The sequence below is a fragment of the Myotis nattereri genome (genome assembly GCF_964212035.1).
Source record: "Myotis nattereri genome assembly, chromosome: 7".
In the NCBI taxonomy this organism is placed as follows: Eukaryota; Metazoa; Chordata; class Mammalia; order Chiroptera; family Vespertilionidae; genus Myotis; species Myotis nattereri.
In genome coordinates this window covers 56,459,914-56,477,490 of record NC_138082.1, presented here as the reverse complement: position 1 = coordinate 56,477,490, position 17,577 = coordinate 56,459,914, and the positions used below count along the sequence as shown (strand labels likewise).

The window sequence follows — 17,577 nt, the reverse complement described above, 5'->3', positions numbered from 1 at the left end:
GCTTCCCTAGAAATAATAAAGTTGGCTGACCCACTTATGCTCTGTTGTTACCTTGCCTTCCTGTGGGCCTTCTCACTTCGTTATTCTGTATTTTCTAGCTTATCAGAACTGCATACATACTGTCTAAAAAATAATGATCTTCCTTTTGTCTTTTATAAAGAAGAAGGCTTGTCGCTTTTTGTTTTGGCTTTGTCTTTTTCTTAGCCTTGCATTTTTTATAACCATTAATTTTTGTGTGTTTTATGTATATTCTGCTAAAAAGGGGTGAAGAGGGAATGTTATCTCAGTGTTCCTTTCTTTTTTATTAAATGTGCATTTTTTTTAATTCATATCTTCATATTTTTTAACAATTTATGTGTTTGTACAGTCTCTTATGTTCCACTAAAGTTTCAGGTAGTTAAGAATCCTATCTAATAAAAGACAAGCAGGGTAATTGACCGTACCTTCGCTACGCTTCCCATTGGCTAATCCAGGTGATATGCAAATTAACTGCCAAGAAAGATGGCGCTTAACCGCCAACAAAGATGGCGGTTAATTTGCATACGTAGGTGCAATAATGGGAGGCGAAAGGAGAAGGACAGAAGAACAGTGATCGGAAACCCAGGCAGCAGGCAAGAACCAGGGGGCCGCCTCTGCCCACCCCCCAACCGGTGATTGCGATCAGAAAACTGGGCTGCAGGCAAGGCCCGTGATCCTGATCGCGAAAGTCGAGGCATGCCTAAGGATTTTTTGTACATGTCCCACAGTCTAAAAGCAGAGTCAGAATCAAGAAGTGGCGTCTTACCTCAGCGCTGGGGTGTTTAAAAGTTTCTAAAAATAGCAGTTCCATTGTGGAGTCCACCACCATGTTTGCCCCGACGGGAGGCATGCTGAGGACTTCCAGGGCAGCCCTATAACCTCCAGGCGCCGACAGCAGCTCTAGAGAGGGAAAAACTGCAGCACTTCCTGTGTCTGAAGTGCTAGCACCACAAATCTTGGCCTATCTCCAGCACAGCAGAGAAAGGCTGAGAGAGGAGAGGTGGGTACGGTGGCTCCAATGGTCCAAATCCAGTCCTTGTCTGCGTAGCCTCGGCGCCCTCCAGAGCAGCCTCAGTGCCAGTGCAGAGGAGGCTTTGGAAAGGGTGGTGGTGAGGAGAATGCTTCTGACTGCATACCCAGTGAAACTGCTGTCAGGAGCCTTTGTAGGACTGGCAGGAAAACGCGCGCGGCAATGAGTGAAGAATAATGTCTCAAAATGAAGAGGTTAGTTTTTTTTTCCTCATCAGCAAAATGTGAATATTACCTAACCCACACACTTTGCAAGAATTAATTGAAATAAAATTCCAGAAGTCGTATAATGGCCGGGCTGAAGTAGATAGGTTGGTTGAGCATGAGCGTGGTCCTGTGCATGGAAAGGTTGCAGGATCGATTCTAGGTCAGGGCACATACCTGGGTTTCAGGTTGGATCCCTGATCGGGGCTCCTAAGGAAGGCAACTGCAGGGATGTTTCTTACATTGATGTTTCTCTCTATCCCTCTCCCTTCCACTCTCTCTAAAAATCAATGGAAAAATGAACTAATGCCATATCTACAAACGTGGATAATCTAAAATAAAATAAAAAAGTGGGGGGGCCCTAACTGGTTTGGCTCAGTGGATAGATCATCAGCCTGCAGACTGAAGGGTTCCAGGATCAATTCCGGTCAAGGGCATGTACCTTGGTTGCAGGCACATCCCCAGTTGGGGGTGTGCAGGAGGCACCTGATAGATGTTTCTCTCCCATTGATATTCCTAACTCTCTATCCCTCTCCCTTCCTTTCCATTAAAAAAATCAATATATTTAGAAAAAAACACACAGGTAAAAGAGGTTGAATATGTACTATATAATTTAAAGTATTTTTAAAAATATAACTTTTTAGGGGCATATATGTTATCTATACTAAAAAATGGTAATATGCTAATTAGACCAGACATCTTTCGGAAATCCATCCAGACATCCTTCTGGACAAAGCCGCTGTGTTGGGGGCCAAGGCAGAAGCTGTTACAGGCAATCAGGCTGGCAGGGGAGGGCACTTAGTGGCAACCAGGCCGCCAGGGGAGGGCAGCTAGGGGTGACCAGGCTGGTAGGGGAGGGCAGTTAGGGGCAATCAGGCTGCCAGGGGAGGGCAGCTAGGGGTGACCAGGCTGGTAGGGGAGGGCAGTTAGGGGCAATCAGGCTTGCAGGCAGAGGCAGTTGGGGTGATCAGGCAGGCAGGGGAGCAGTTAGGGGCAATCTAGCTGGCAGGGCAGCAGTTGGGGTGATCAGGCCGGCAGACGGAGGTGCTTAGAGGTGATCAGGCAGGCAGACAGAGAGGTTAGGGATGATCAGGCAGAGGTGGTTTGGTACGATCAGGCAGGTAAGTAGGTGAGCTGTTAGGAGCCAGCAGTCCCAGATTGTGAGAGGGGTCCCGGATTGGAGATGGTGCAAGCTGGGCTGAGGGACTCCTCCCGTGCACGAATTTCGTGCACCGGGCCTCTAAAAATATAATAAAAAATAAAATAAACACCAGAATCACAGAAAAATACATATTACAATAATAGGTCTTGAGGAAAATGAGCATACAAATAAATGCACATGTAATTATACTTCTTCATGATGGAAAACATTGTGCAGAACAGCTTTCAAAGAGAAAACCTTGGACTTCCCTCCAAGAAAAAGCAAACCAGTTCAGTCATAGAAATAACCATACACTGTGTATGCTACCCACCAGGAAGAAGCTGTTGAAGCCATAAATTGAATTCTTTTATCAAAATTATCATTAGTTGTTGCTTAAATCTGCCAGCCCCATCCTGTAAAGTGAATTTTGTCACAAATCACAACGTCACAGTTTTTCTGTTCCAGGGGAAAGAAAATTACGAGATCCTAGGCTAGGTTGTTGCTGGCTTTGAGGGAGGACGAGCGCATCCAACTGAAAACCCGCCCCTCCCTCTCCCCCTCCCCCTCCCTCTCCTTGTAGATTTAGGAGGAGTAGAGCTGATGCCACTGTCTGTTCCCACCAGGCCAGAGTCAGGCTCTCTTTCACTTGAAGAAAATGTTCAGGAAATAGTTGCAAGAGCAGAAATTATGTAACTCGAGTAAGTGATTGGGAATTAATACTCATAGATAGGAAATTAAAGAGATTTAAAGATGGGAGTATCTAATAAAGCAACGAATTATCAAAGGACACAGGATCTCAAAAATGGGGAGATTTCTGGTTGACCCAGAGGCATAAAGGATGAATAGATTTAGTTGGATCTTTTACAATAGGTAATGCATAGGAGAGAAAATATTAACAATCCCATGCAGTTAGGATATTTGATATTTGACAATAACTATGAAAGGGAAGGGAAATGGTTGTGATAAAAGCAATTTTAAATTAATAAAATTATTTAATTTCACAGTGCCACATTCATTTATTATAGAATATGTATTGAAGTACCATCATTTTAACATACTATCCATTTATATCATGATTTTGTGGTACATACTGACATAGTTAATATATACTAGTACTATATCGGGGTTAGGTTTTGTATTTTATTTCTATAGTTAAATTTTGTTTCTAAAATGTGTGGACACAAGTTTCTTTCACTGGGGTAGGTTTAGAAAAGAATAATAATACTGAGGATAAATGATAAATGAAAGACTGGCCCTAAGTCAATTTTTCTTTTTTCCTTCATCTGGAACAAATAATTTACAACACAAAACACCATCAGCACATCTTAAGACTCCAACTTAAATGGGAACACTTTATGCCTCAGTAGGAATGTACTGAATTTATAAAGTAGCTACAGTAGGAAGTTATATTATACTTGTTTATAAATAGGCTATTAGAGTAGCAATCATGTATAAAGGACTATTTTTTTAGGGTTTTGGATATTTTTTATTATGGCTATAAATTGTACAGATGACAAAATTGTATCAGATAATCCTTGCTGTTTCTCTTCTAAATACCAGGAGGAATGCAAATTTCTGTTAAAATCAGCCTTAAAGTCCAAGTTTTTCCTCCCTTACATGCAGGCCTTTTTAGCCCCAGGGCTGTAACAGTCTTCTTATCACAACTGCAGTGCTATAGCTTCCTGACCATCACTCTAAGGGGTCTCTTAACTTTTTAATGTTTTGTTATAAAAGCAAGGCATGCTTCTTATTTTAAAAAGTAAGTCTAGAAGAATTTGGAGTAAAGGGTAAAAATTTCCTTCATTCCTACATCTCCCCCATACCATGGTCATTGGCTCACCCACTGGGCTTGGGTCCTCTCCGTAGAAGTTTTATGACATGAAGAAAGAAAGACCACCTATATATACAAACATCACAAACTTGCTTATCTCCTGTTTGTTCCCTAGAAACCAATTTGTTCTTCCCATAGAAGCCTTTTCTCCCCCTCCCTCTCCCTTATTATATTAGCTTCTAACTTTAGCCATTGGTGCGAAATGCTATTAAATGTAAACTGTGGTTGAAATATAAAATTTAAAAAAATAAGAAAAGCTCCAGGAAAGTATCTGTTGAATTGCTGATGCTTTTGTTTAACATAATCTTCATGCCAACTCTCTCGAGGTCCAAATGGGTCCCCATAATTATATATTCCTACATATACTTATCTATGCCTACTATGTTAGCAGGGTATAGGAATGTAAATCTTTATGAACATTTTAAATTTTAATAAGTTATTAGGCTTTAAAGTATTTGTTTTAAATTTCCTTACACATTTTATGGATAGATTAAACAGTATATTTAAGGAAATAATTATTAAATCAGAACAATCCACCAAGAGCTGGTTCTTTGAAAGGATAAACAAGATTGACAAACCTCTAGCCAGACTCACCAAGAAGCAAAGAGAGAGGACCCAAATAAACAAAATCAGAAATGATAGAGGCGAAATAACAACAGACCCCACAAAAATACAAATGATTGTTAAAAAATACTATGGACAGCTCTACTCCAACAAACTAGACAACCTGGAGGAAATGGACAAATTCCTAGAAAAATACAACATTCCAAAACTCAATCAGGAAGAATCTAAAAATCTCAACAGGCCAATAACTATGGAAGAAATTGAAGCAGTCATCAAAAAGCTTCCAGCAAACAAAAGCCCAAGACCAGACGGCTTCACAGGGGAGTTTTACCAAACATTCAAGGAAGAACTAAAACCTATCCTCCTCAGACTACTACAAAAAATTCAAGAGGAAGGAACACTTCCAAGCTCATTCTATGAAGCCAGCATCACCCTAATACCAAAACCAGGTAAAGACAACACAATGAAAGAGAATTACAGGCCAATATCCCTCATGAACATAGATGCCAAAATCCTCAACAAAATCTTAGCAAATCGGATCCAGCAGTACATCAGAAAGATCATACACCATGACCAAGTAGGATTTATCCCAGGGATGCAAGGATGGTACAATATCCGCAAATCAATAAACGTGATACATCACATAAACAAATTGAAAGAAAAAAACCACATGGTCATATCAATTGATGCAGAAAAAGCATTTGACAAAATTCAACACCCATTTTTGATAAAAACTCTCAGCAAGGTGGGAGTAGAAGGATCATACCTCAACATAATAAAAGCCATATATGACAGGCCCACAGCCAACATCATACTCAATGGACAAAAACTTACACCATTTCCCCTAAGAACAGGAACAAGACAGGGATGCCCCCTCTCACCACTCCTGTTCAACATAGTACTGGAAGTGTTAGCCATTGCAATTCGGCAAGAAGAAGAAATAAAAGGCATCCAAATTGGAAAAGAGGAAGTAAAACTGTCCTTATTTGCAGACAACATGATATTATACATACAAAACCCTAGAGACTCCATCAAAAAGCTACTAGACTTAATACATGAATTTGGCAATGTAGCAGGATACAAAATTAACCCGAAGAAATCTGAGGCATTTCTATACACCAATAGTGAACTTTCAGAAAGAGAGATTATAAAAACAATCCCGTTTACCATCGCACCAAAAAAACTAAGCTACCTAGGAATAATCTTAACTAAAGAGGTAAAAGACCTCTACTCAGAAAACTACAGAACGTTGAAAAAAGATATAGAGGAAGACATAAACAGATGGAAGAACATACCGTGTTCATGGATTGGTAGAATCAACATCATTAAAATGTCCATACTACCCAAAGCAATCTATAAATTCAACGCACTTCCCATTAAAATACCAACGGCATACTTCAGAGATCTAGAACGAACTCTCCAAAAATTCATCTGGAATAAAAAAAGACCCCGAATAGCTACAGCAATCCTGAAAAAGACCAAAGTAGGTGGGATCTCAATACCAGATATCAAGTTGTATTACAAAGCCACTGTTCTCAAAACTGCCTGGTACTGGCACAAGAATAGGCATATAGATCAATGGAATAGAATAGAGAGCCCAGAAATCGGCCCAAACCAATATGCTCAATTAATATTTGACAAAGGAGGCAAGAACATACAATGGAGCCAAGATAGTCTCTTCAATAAATGGTGTTGGGAAAATTGGACAGATATATGCAAGAAAATGAAACTAGACCACCAACTTACACCATACACAAAAATAAACTCAAAATGGATAAAGGACTTAAATGTACGACAGGAAACCATAAAAATTCTAGAAGAATCCAAAGGCAACAAAATTTCAGACATATGCCGAAGCAATTTCTTCACTGATACAGCTCCTAGGGCACTTGAAACTAAAGAGAAAATGAACAAATGGGACTACATCAAAATAAAAAGCTTCTGCACAGCAAAAGAAACCATCAACAAAACAACGAGAAAACCCACTGTGTGGGAAAACATATTTGCCAATGTCATATCTGATAAGGGCCTAATCTCCAAAATTTATAGGGAACTCATACAACTCAACAAAAGGAAGATAAACAATCCAATCAAAAAATGGGCAAAGGACCTAAATAGACACCTTTCAAAAGAGGACATTCAGAAAGCCAAGAGATATATGAAAACATGCTCAAAGTCACTAATCATCCGAGAGATGCAAATCAAAACAACAATGAGGTACCATCTCACACCTGTCAGACTGGCTATCATCAACAAATCAACAAACGACAAGTGCTGGAGAGGATGTGGAGAAAAAGGAACACTTGTGCACTGCTGGTGGGAATGCAGACTGGTGCAGCCACTATGGAAGACAGTATGGAGTTTCCTTAAAAAACTGGAAATGGAACTCCCATTTGACCCTGTGATCCCCCTTCTACGAATATATCCCAAGAAACCAGAAACACCAATCAGAAAGGATATATGCACCCCTATGTTCATAGCAGCACAATTCACCATAGCTAAGATCTGGAAACAGCCTAAGTGCCCATCAGTAGATGAATAGATTAGAAAACTGTGGTACATCTACACGATAGAATACTATGCTGCTCTAAAAAGGAAGGAACTCTTACCATTTGCAACAGCATAGATGGAACTGGAGAGCATTATGCTAAGTGAAATAAGCCAGTCAATGAAGGAAAAATACCACATGATCTCACTCATTCATGGATAATAGAGACCATTATAAACTTTTGAACAATAATAGATACAGAGGCAGAGCTGCCTCAAACAGATTGTCAAACTGCAGCGGGAAGGCCGGGGAGGGTTGGGGGGCAGGAGGTAGGGGGGTAAGAGATCAACTAAAGGACTTGTATGCATGCATATAAGCATAACCAGTGGACATAAGACATTGGGGGATAGGGGAGGCTAGGGGACTGTCTAGGGTGGGGGGATAAAATGGACACATATGTAATACCCTTTGTAATACTTTAAGCAATAAATTAAAAAATTAAAAAATTAAAAAAAAATCAGAACAATCCGTGGAGACTTCAATCATTACCAGTGATAATCTTATTTTTTTATTAGTTGTTGTTTTTCTTGTCTAAAGTTTTACACATGTCTCCTTTTTCCCCAATTGACCCCCCCCCCCCCAGCCATTCCCACCCCGGGCAATCCCCCACCACCTCAGTGTCTGTGTCCACTGGTTATGCTAATATGCATGCATACTTTATTAGTTCTTATGAAAATTAGAAATCAACCTGATCTTGGAATTTAATACAATTGTCATATTTCCTTTCAATTTTCTTCTTTTATATCTGGTTCAAAATGATCAGATGCATTTGCTATCAACAAAAATGCAACAACCAGCCAGTCGGTGTTACTCAATGGTTGAGCATCAACCTATGAACCAGGACACGATTCGATTTCTGGCCAGAGCACATGTCCAGGTTTCAGTCTTAATCCCCAGTAGGGGGCATGCAGGACTCAGCCAATCAATGATTCTCATCAATAAAAAAATATATTTTTTAAATGCAACAACCACTGCCAAAACAAGCAAAAACCAAACTTTTTAATCACCGTTGGAGGTAATTTGGGTACGAACATCTCACTCTGGAGGTTCCTAAACTTTGCTGCACATTAGAATTGCATGTGGAGCTGTTAAAATTTGATGCCCAGGCCTCCCCCTACATAACTCAAAAATCTGGGGCCTGAACCAGCATCAGTAGACTTTAAAGAGTCCCAAGTGATTTCACTCTGTAGTTTGTGCACCACTGCCTTATTCATAAATAATTTAATTTAATTACTGGTAATTAAAGAGAAGAATTAACAATTCATCTTGCCTATCCTATACAGATTGTATTTCAGGATAACCAAATAACCCTAGACTTACTAACTCCATGAAGATTTCTAAAATATGCCAAACGAATTCCTCCTGATAAATGTAGAAAAAGCAGTAAACTTTGAAGGAAAAAAAAAATCACCAATATGCATCCCCTAATGAAATAATTGATTCAAGCAAAGATTATCAATGCATGCAAAAACCTCTATATTCTCACGCCTAGCTTCACATTAGGATCACCTTGGGAGCTCTTTAAATTTCTAATATTTAGACTATAACTTCGGTTGATGGAATTGGAATATCTGGGCGTGGGACTCAGTCAGCAGTAGTTTCTAAGCCCTGACCCAAGGTGATTGCAGTGTGCAGCAAGGGCTGGGAACCATTGTTCTGGGAGAACAGTGGAGGGTGAACTTAAAATAGAAGGGTCAGACTGCCAGTACTTGAGTTGGCTGTTTAATCTTAACAACTGTAAAAGTGGAGATATGACATGATGTGAAATACTCAACATCATCCATAAACCACAAAAGTTTGACCTGAAAGCTTTGAGCTCTAACTTTCTGCTTACAGAACATATTAAAGTTAGAGGATGTATAAACGCCACCCTGAGAAACCCCTCGCAGAAATTCTGAATGTGGAGCATCCTGTGTGAGTCCACTATGGTCCCTTCTGTGAGCCAAGAAAATGAAAAGGGGGGAATCTTTTTAGATTTAAGGGACTTAAGTAGCAGTCACTTTCAAATACAATCGCTGAACCTCATTTCAGCCTGACCTAGTATAAGCCAACTGAAGAAAGACATTTCTGAAACATCAGGAAAATTTGGTCTGAACTTATAATGTAGCATTATGGAATAATTGTAGTTTTGTAAAGTCCTTGTTTTATAGAGTTACATACAGAAGTATTTAGAGTTTAGATGATCTGATGTGAGGGGTCTTATTTTAAAATTCTGTAACAGGAAAAGATAAATGAAACATTAAAATATGGCATTAATATTATAATCATTAAATCTGGGAAGAGGGTTAATTTTACCTTTCTCTCTACTTTTATATATCTGAAAACTTTAATTAAAAAAAGGGTTCAAAAATTGGGTGACGTGTTAAAGCCAGCAAACTGTACTCTGAAGTTTAGCCCTAACATAGAATGAGACCTGCTATGAGATATGACATGAGTTTCTCTGCTAATGGATGCTATTTAATTTGTGTTTCTGCATAGTTGGGATTTTGTTAAATGAATCCTTATAGAGCAAAATTCCCTGCCATGTGCTGGCCTCAGCCTTTCTGGTAGACTAGAACTCTATATTTATCACTGTGCCTATGCATGGATGGCAGCCATGAGATGGGTATACTAGCATTTTGCTTTCATCAACACCTTTGTGAATGTTTCTAAGCCATCTATAATAATAAAAGCATAATATGCTAATTAGATCAGACGTCCGAGGGAAGCCCGGGTCCCAGCAGCCAGGGGAAGGAAGGCCTACTCTTGCATGGATTTCATGCACTGGGTCTCTGGTTTATATATGATACACCAACACATTCCCAAAATGCTTACTATAAGTGAGTTAGTGCTTTGTAAAAATCAAATATCCAGTTTTAACTTTTAAAATTTCTCATGTTTTAGTGATATGTGAAAAAATATTCTGTTAACCTATATAATAAAGAGGTAATATGCAAATTGGCCGTCACACCCTCACGCAAGATGGCCAGCAGGGGAGGGTTGTTGTGGGCAATCAGGCCAGCAGGGGAGGACAGTTGGGGGTGGCCACGCCTGCAGAGGAGCAGGTAGGTGTCGATCAGGCTGGCAGGGGAGTGGTTAGGGGGTGATCAGGCAGGCAGGCAAGCTGTTGGAAGCCAGCAGTCCCGGATTGTGAGAGGGATGTCCAACTGTCAGTTTAGGCCCGATCCCTGTGGGGTCCCATATTGGAGAGGGTGCAGACTGGGCTGAGGGACGCTCCCCCACCCTGCCCCAGTGCACATATTTCTTGCACCGGGCCTCCAGTCTAAAGTAAAACCAAAATTATCAAGTCAGAAAGCTCTCCTTTTTTCATTACCGCCTTCTCAACACAGAGAGCCACACTTCCTCAGTTTAAAATTATTGCTTTGGGGAGTATCAGAAAGGCTACCATCTATTATTCCACATTTTATTCTTATGCCAGAGTTAGTTTGCATTTAGTTTGAGCTTAGTAATCTTTACTAAAAAAGATAATTCAGTAGAAAAGTATAGAGAAACCAGTTTCAGACAACCATTCATATATTTTGATGGTAAATATATATGCAGTTTTTAAAAGGTTTTTATTTAACAGAAGAAATCTATTTTGTGTTTCTCACTAAAAAATATTCCCATTTTTATATTTAACATATTTTTTCTAAAAGGAATGAAATGTGTCTTTGAAAAGATATTTTAGTGTGACTTTTCAGCACTTATTTCCATAGATCACCAACTTTTACATCATAGTGAATCCCTTATTTTTTTTCCAGCTGTCTCTATAGGAAGCGAGAGCCCCATGGCCTTTTATGAACACCACTTCTTGCACTCAGTATTGGACAATCCATGTGTGATGCATTTTTTCATCTTTATATTTTTAAATTCCTTGTTTTTTAAGTTTTCCTCTTACAGATATGGAGTATAAAATTTTTATGGTTTGTGTGATACCTATATTTTAATTAGTACCCAGCTAAACATACTTAATATGACTATTTGTGGGAATTATTTTTTTTCCTAAAAATTATTTTTAATCATTTTGTATCTCTGAATATTTATGACCAGGAGATCTTCATGGTAATATATAAAACTAAACTACTACTCAGATTTGTCATTGTTAGAAATCAAATCAAACACTTTATAACAGTTTTTACATAGACAAAGTTTGCTCAAACTATGAAATTGAACCCAAATAGCTGAGCTTTTTCAGTAGTAGATTAATTGATGTTTAAAGCAAGGTTTAAAGTGAACTTTACTAATGGTTTCTATTTTTTTAGGTTTCTCACACAACATTTTCTCCATGAGTGAAATTTTTAGAGCCATGTCTTCATATTTAATTGATGTTATAGGCTGGTGTAAACCCAAGAACCTAGATAGACTCAAGAGAACCAGACTAGGAATAGTTTCAGGAAACATGGTCTTTTGCCTGTTCTTGTATATCTTCACTTCCATTAAAACCTACCTTTTCAGGGATATTAGGTGTTTATAGTAGTTTATGTTTGAGCCAACAAACTCCAGGTATCTGTAATTTTCTTTTTAAAAAATATGTTTTTATTGATTTTTAGAGAGAGAGGAAGGAAGAGAGAGATAGGAACATCAATCGGCTGCCTCCTGCTGGAGATCAAGCCTGCAACTCAGGCGTGTGCCCTGACCGGGAATTGAACCAGCAATCTCTTGGTGCGTGAGTCAGTGCTCAACCACTGAATACACTGGCCGGGCATATCTATAATATTCCTAAAGCATCAGTGCATGTCCATCTATATCTTGTATAGACCGAAAAATGTTCTTATGTTTTATGTTTCCATCAGCTTATTTACATTTTCACTCTGAAACAGTATTTTCCAATGATCTCATTTCCTCCAATGGTAAGGTTACCTACTGTAGGTTACCTGAGTCTTATACATCAGAGAAGTTACAGAAGAGGAGTTTTTTTCAGGGCCATGTTCCACATCCCCTTTCATAATTTAGCAGAGAATTTTATACTTCTTAGCCATAGAAGGCACGGGAATATTTCTGCAGCTCTGTGGAAAGTAGACTCCTTCCTGGACCTATTGTCCTACAGGAAGTAAGAGTTCCATGGCCATACAGGAAGTTCCCCATATGACAAAATGTTTTGCTTGTAGGTTTTACAAAGTGTTTTCCCTCTGAGTATGATAGCTAAACTCAACTCATAGGCCAGAATTCAAGAAGAGTATCATTTGCCTTAATATTGCATACTGCTACCATCCCAAGAGTCCTGCCAAAACTCAAACCACACGATCTTTTATGTAAGGCACATTTACAAACACCGAGCAACTCGGGACAGGCACAAACAATGAGAATCTCACATAAGGTCACAGTATCCGGACTGTGAAAGACTAGTTACAGGTTTGTATATACTACAAATCTCCTTACTGATCTCTATGTTCCTGTTGCCATGGCGATTTTACACACAGTACAGACCACCATCACTTTATGGAGCATGAACAGTAAGACATAGATTAACAAAGCAGAGGCATTTTAATAATTTGAAGTTCTTCAGAGAGACCTTGGGCTTTTTACTGAGCATATTTTTATTCAATTTTGGTATATATTTGGGAGGTACATCACAGAAAAGATAAAATAATTTGCTTTGTATTTCATCTTTTTCTGTTAACTTAATGGAGTAGATAATATACCAAATTTTCTTGTACCTACAGCATTATTGTTCCTTATCCAGTAATATATTTTTAGCTGCAACCTTCTACTTTTTCTTTTTTGTGTAAAATTGGGGCACTCAGAAGAAATATAACAGGCAAGAAGGAACGTGCTTCCAATAATCTTCCAGTCTTAAACAGATGGAGATTATTTCATTCTACCTTGAAGCTTGTTCAAGTTCTATATTTTTAGATATGCATTTTCTTGGAAGATGCTAATTTGATGTTTGAAAATGCCCCATAGTATATTTCTGGTGTCTCAAAAAACATGTTTGTGATTTTCTTAAAAAGGGAACCACATGTTCTTTAGTACACAGATTAAAGAAGTAGCATTCATATTCTGTTTGTCATTTTTACTTATAAAAATATCTCTTGATTTCATGTTCTGATTGTGCTGTATCACAACATGCCAACTATTTAATTATAGTCTACAGCACCAATCTTGAAGTGATTAACCCCATCATATCTGCAGTCTCTCGGGTAAATTTGACTAGTGTCTTCTTCCATTCCACACAGCAAAAGCTGAGAAAAGACATTCCTTTTAAAGTAAGATTGCACAAATAACGCATCATTAATAATTGTGAACCTTACCATACTGCAAAGAGCATTTTATTCAGTAATGAGTAAATGGGTCTTCTGTTTATCTGAGGGAGGCTGACTGTGTACATACATTTAGATGTGTGTGTAGAATTTGTGAATTACAAGTTTTTAAAGTAGCAGTAAATAGTAGTAAAACTAATTTGAAAACAACTTAACTTACTTTTAATGATGGAGAAGATACATCAGTATCTTTTTGTCTTTGCGGATACACATTAGCATTGGGCCGGCTCCATTATAAAAGTAGAAAAATGACCAAAGACAATTCATGTATAGAATTGGGTGGTTTTATAGTTCATATTGAGTAAATCTCTTAAATCAACTTTTTAAAACTTATAACTTTTCCATTTACTCCTAGATAAAGGAAAAAACCTATGACCTGTTCTGTAAGCCCAGCTATTTAAATCTTCCCGTTGGATTTAGGGAACATAGGAATCTAGTAATTTAGTGTCCCTGTTAGCTACTAGTGTCCTTTCTATATATTTTTTCTGAGGCGTTTTTATTAGTGTAGAATCATGAATGTCACAATTTGTGCTTACTCTATGATTATTTTAAATGACTTCTCCTAAAGAAGAGTTTAAATGAACACAATTGCTGTCATGCGGTTTTTGAGAAGATTTCCCATTGTATGAAGAAACACATTTTTAGGGTACCTCTTTCTCTTTCTGTATGTAAATAATAACTTCCAATAGTTTAAAAATAAAAGGTGGAGGCATACACAAATTAATGGTTTCTGTTTTCCATGGTGATAATTCTTAGTTGCTGACAACGCATGCCACCTAGTGTTCCCAAGCCAAAGCTTTGATGTGTTGGTTTTCCAGGTTTTATCTTTTACTAAAGATGAAGCTCAGAACTAACTAAACATTGTTTTCTTTTTAAAATGCAGTATATTTTATTCATGTATGAGAAGTCTTAAAGCCACCACAGTGGTACTTTCCTATCCATACTTTGTTGCTGTTTCATATTTTATTTTCCAGTGTCACATTCCTGGACGAAACAAAGGTGAACTGCTCATAGCTCTGATTTTAGCCACCTCTTCTATAGCTCTTCCCAGGCACTCCAAGTCTTTGCAAAAGTTTTCTAGCCTAACAGACTGTGTATTTTACATAATCCTATATAATAAAACCCTAATATGCAAATCAACCAAACAGGGGAATGACCAGTCACTATGACATGCACTGACCACCAGGGGCCAGACAACGCAGGAGCTGCCCCAGGTCAGGGACAGTTCCTGCATTGAGTGTCTGCGTTCCCCCCCCCCCCCCCAAGAGAGAGGCGACTGGCAGCAGAGGCAAGGGCCAGCTGACAAGCACCATGCCGGTCACCTACTGCAGAGGGATGCAACCAGCAGCGGTGGTTGTGGGGGGATAAGGCCGGCCAGCAGGTGGCGCCAGGTCGCCAGCCAAGGCGCGTACCAGTGGGGGGGCGGCCCCCCCATTGCCCTGCCCGCCAGTCGCCCCACAGATGGCCCTGATCTCCGGCCAGGCCTAAGGAACCTACCCTATATATTGGGAACAGTCTCTTAGATTTAAAAATGAAAACCTGACAAGGCTACTCTAACACTGAAAAAACAGGATGATGCAGCGATGACATGCATGGACTCTGCCTTGCACATTTTGTGGTCAGCCCTGATTCTGACACTTATAACTGTGTGACAAATTCAATTACTTAACTTCTCTCTGCTTCAATTTTTCCACCCATAAGATGGGGAAAAATGGTACTACTGCCTCTTATAATCAGGGCAAAAAATGTAGCTGCCCATACAACAGCAAGATGCCTTTCACCTGTATGAAATGTATGGTCACTGGTGCATGCAGCATCCTGGATTATGAGAGGGATGTCCAACTGCTGGTTTAGGCCCAACATCCCCTGAGGGGTCCTGGATTGCGAGAGGACGCAGGCCAGCCTGAGGACTACCCCCACCCCCTTCACAAATTTTGTGCACCAGGCCTCTAGACCTTAATAAAACTCCTTCAAGAATTGCTGAATAAGAATTTTTAGAACTCCGGAATTTCACGCAGAAGACTTACGAATGAAGCAGTAACTCTATCAGCCTGATAGATACTTAGATCATGTTTCAACATGTACCGGGGAAACCATATACACTCTGTAATTTTTATTGAAATACCAAACTTCAGAACTGACACAATTCAGAACTGACACAATTCTACCACCTAAAGTATACTGTCAAATAATAAATCAAGAGGTAGGTAGTTAAAAACCTATATTAAGAATGTCAGCAAATCTTTCCTGAGGCTAGGAAACAAAGCCTTGAATTGAATTTGACATCAAGTTGAAGGGTTAGAATGTAGTGGGATTCCCCAGTTTCCCTTGTACCTTCAAAATCAGCCTGATCAGCACTGCCTGAAAGTTTTACTTCCCTTCAGATAGACAAACTTTATTGAGGACAGTAAAATACAGCCATAGCATGATGCCAGGCGTAAATCAGCACTCAGAACTGCTATTCTTGTTGGGAGTTTGTTCAATAAATATTCACTGGGCACTACCGAGTGTTATGCACCTATCCTAGGCACCAAGGAAGCAATTAGGAAACAGTATACAGGCCAGAGTTCCTGCCCACATTGAGCTTATATTCTAGTGGAGAGGGGTAGAAGGGACAAACTGACCTGTGATAAGTGGATACTGCTTAGATCAGTGATGGCGAACCTTTTGAGCTCGGCGTGTCAGCATTTTGAAAAACCCTAACTTAACTCTGGTGCCGTGTCACATACAGAAATTTTTTGATATCTTCAACCATAGTAAAACAGAGATTTATATTTTTGATATTTATTTTAAATATTTAAATGCTATTTAACAAAGAAAAATCAACCAAAAAAATGAGTTTGCGTGTCACCTCTGACACGTGTGTCATAGGTTCGCCATCACTGGCTTAGATCTTCCTTTAGGAAATTTTTCCTAAGCTGCTTTGGCATTCATTCATTCATTCATTCCCTCTCTCTCTTTCTTTCCCTCTCCCTCACACATACACGTGCCCTGTCTTCTCTCATAAATACATTACTAGGGCCTGGCATATAATAGGCTCTTAATAAGTAAAGGAAGGAAGCCAGAAAGGAAAGAGAAATGAAGGCATTGAAATCCTTACAATTGTTTATGGAGCTCAGTATGTGATACAAGATTTAATTCAAATCTTTGAAGTGAGAGTGAAGCAGTATTTCTGAAAAAAGAATGTTTGTTAGCAACATGAGGATGAAATTTGAGGAAAGAAAGACTTAAGATAATCACAACATGGGCAAGTGTATTTTGAAGATACTAGAGAAAATAGGACATTTGTAAATAAAATTGGGAAAAGGCAATATAATCTACATCACCTAAATTTACAGCATAAAAAAATAAAGAAATTGAAATAGGGGGAAAGGAGATACATTGTTCTGTTTTTAAGTTCAAGATGGAAGAATGGTACAGTTGACAGTAAAACAAGATAATGGGAGGACTAGATTTGCCCAGAGGAGACAATATCAGGTTAGATTTGTCTATATTCATTTGGAAAAAGACTAAAAGAATAAAAAAGCACGTGGTTAAGAAATTAAAGTCTTCTTTCTTTGCAACTCGGAAGAGAGTAAAGTTTCCATTATTTTGTAACTGAAAACTATACAGCTTTCCACTGGTTTTAGATGATATAACATATGATATGAAATGCTAACCCTGTCTTCAGAAGTTTCATTACCGAGCAGTAATATGAATACTATATGAGTTTAAGTTCAGAAGTTTCCATTATGGAAGGTCTTTTCGAGTTCTTAGCCACCACTATCACACAGAGTCTGTGAATCCTCTTGGAGGAAGTCACTGAAGAGGTGAGTTTTCCAAGGGAGAACATTTATTTAATATATTGTATAAATTAACTTGAGACTGGTAATCAAAATGAACATGACATTTAGCAAAATATATTAATAAAGTGAGTATATGAAACTCTTATAGAAAAAAGGTAAATGATTCTACAGTTCAGGTAGAAATAGTCTTGTATTAATGTAAAGGTTATAATACATAA

General features: G+C 38.7%; 1 protein-coding gene across 1 annotated transcript in view; it reads left to right on the top strand.

Moving 5' to 3' along the window:
- PKP4 (plakophilin 4) overlaps positions 1-17,577 on the top strand; it is a 244,266-nt gene that overhangs the window by 164,344 nt on the left and 62,345 nt on the right. The window lies entirely within an intron of this gene.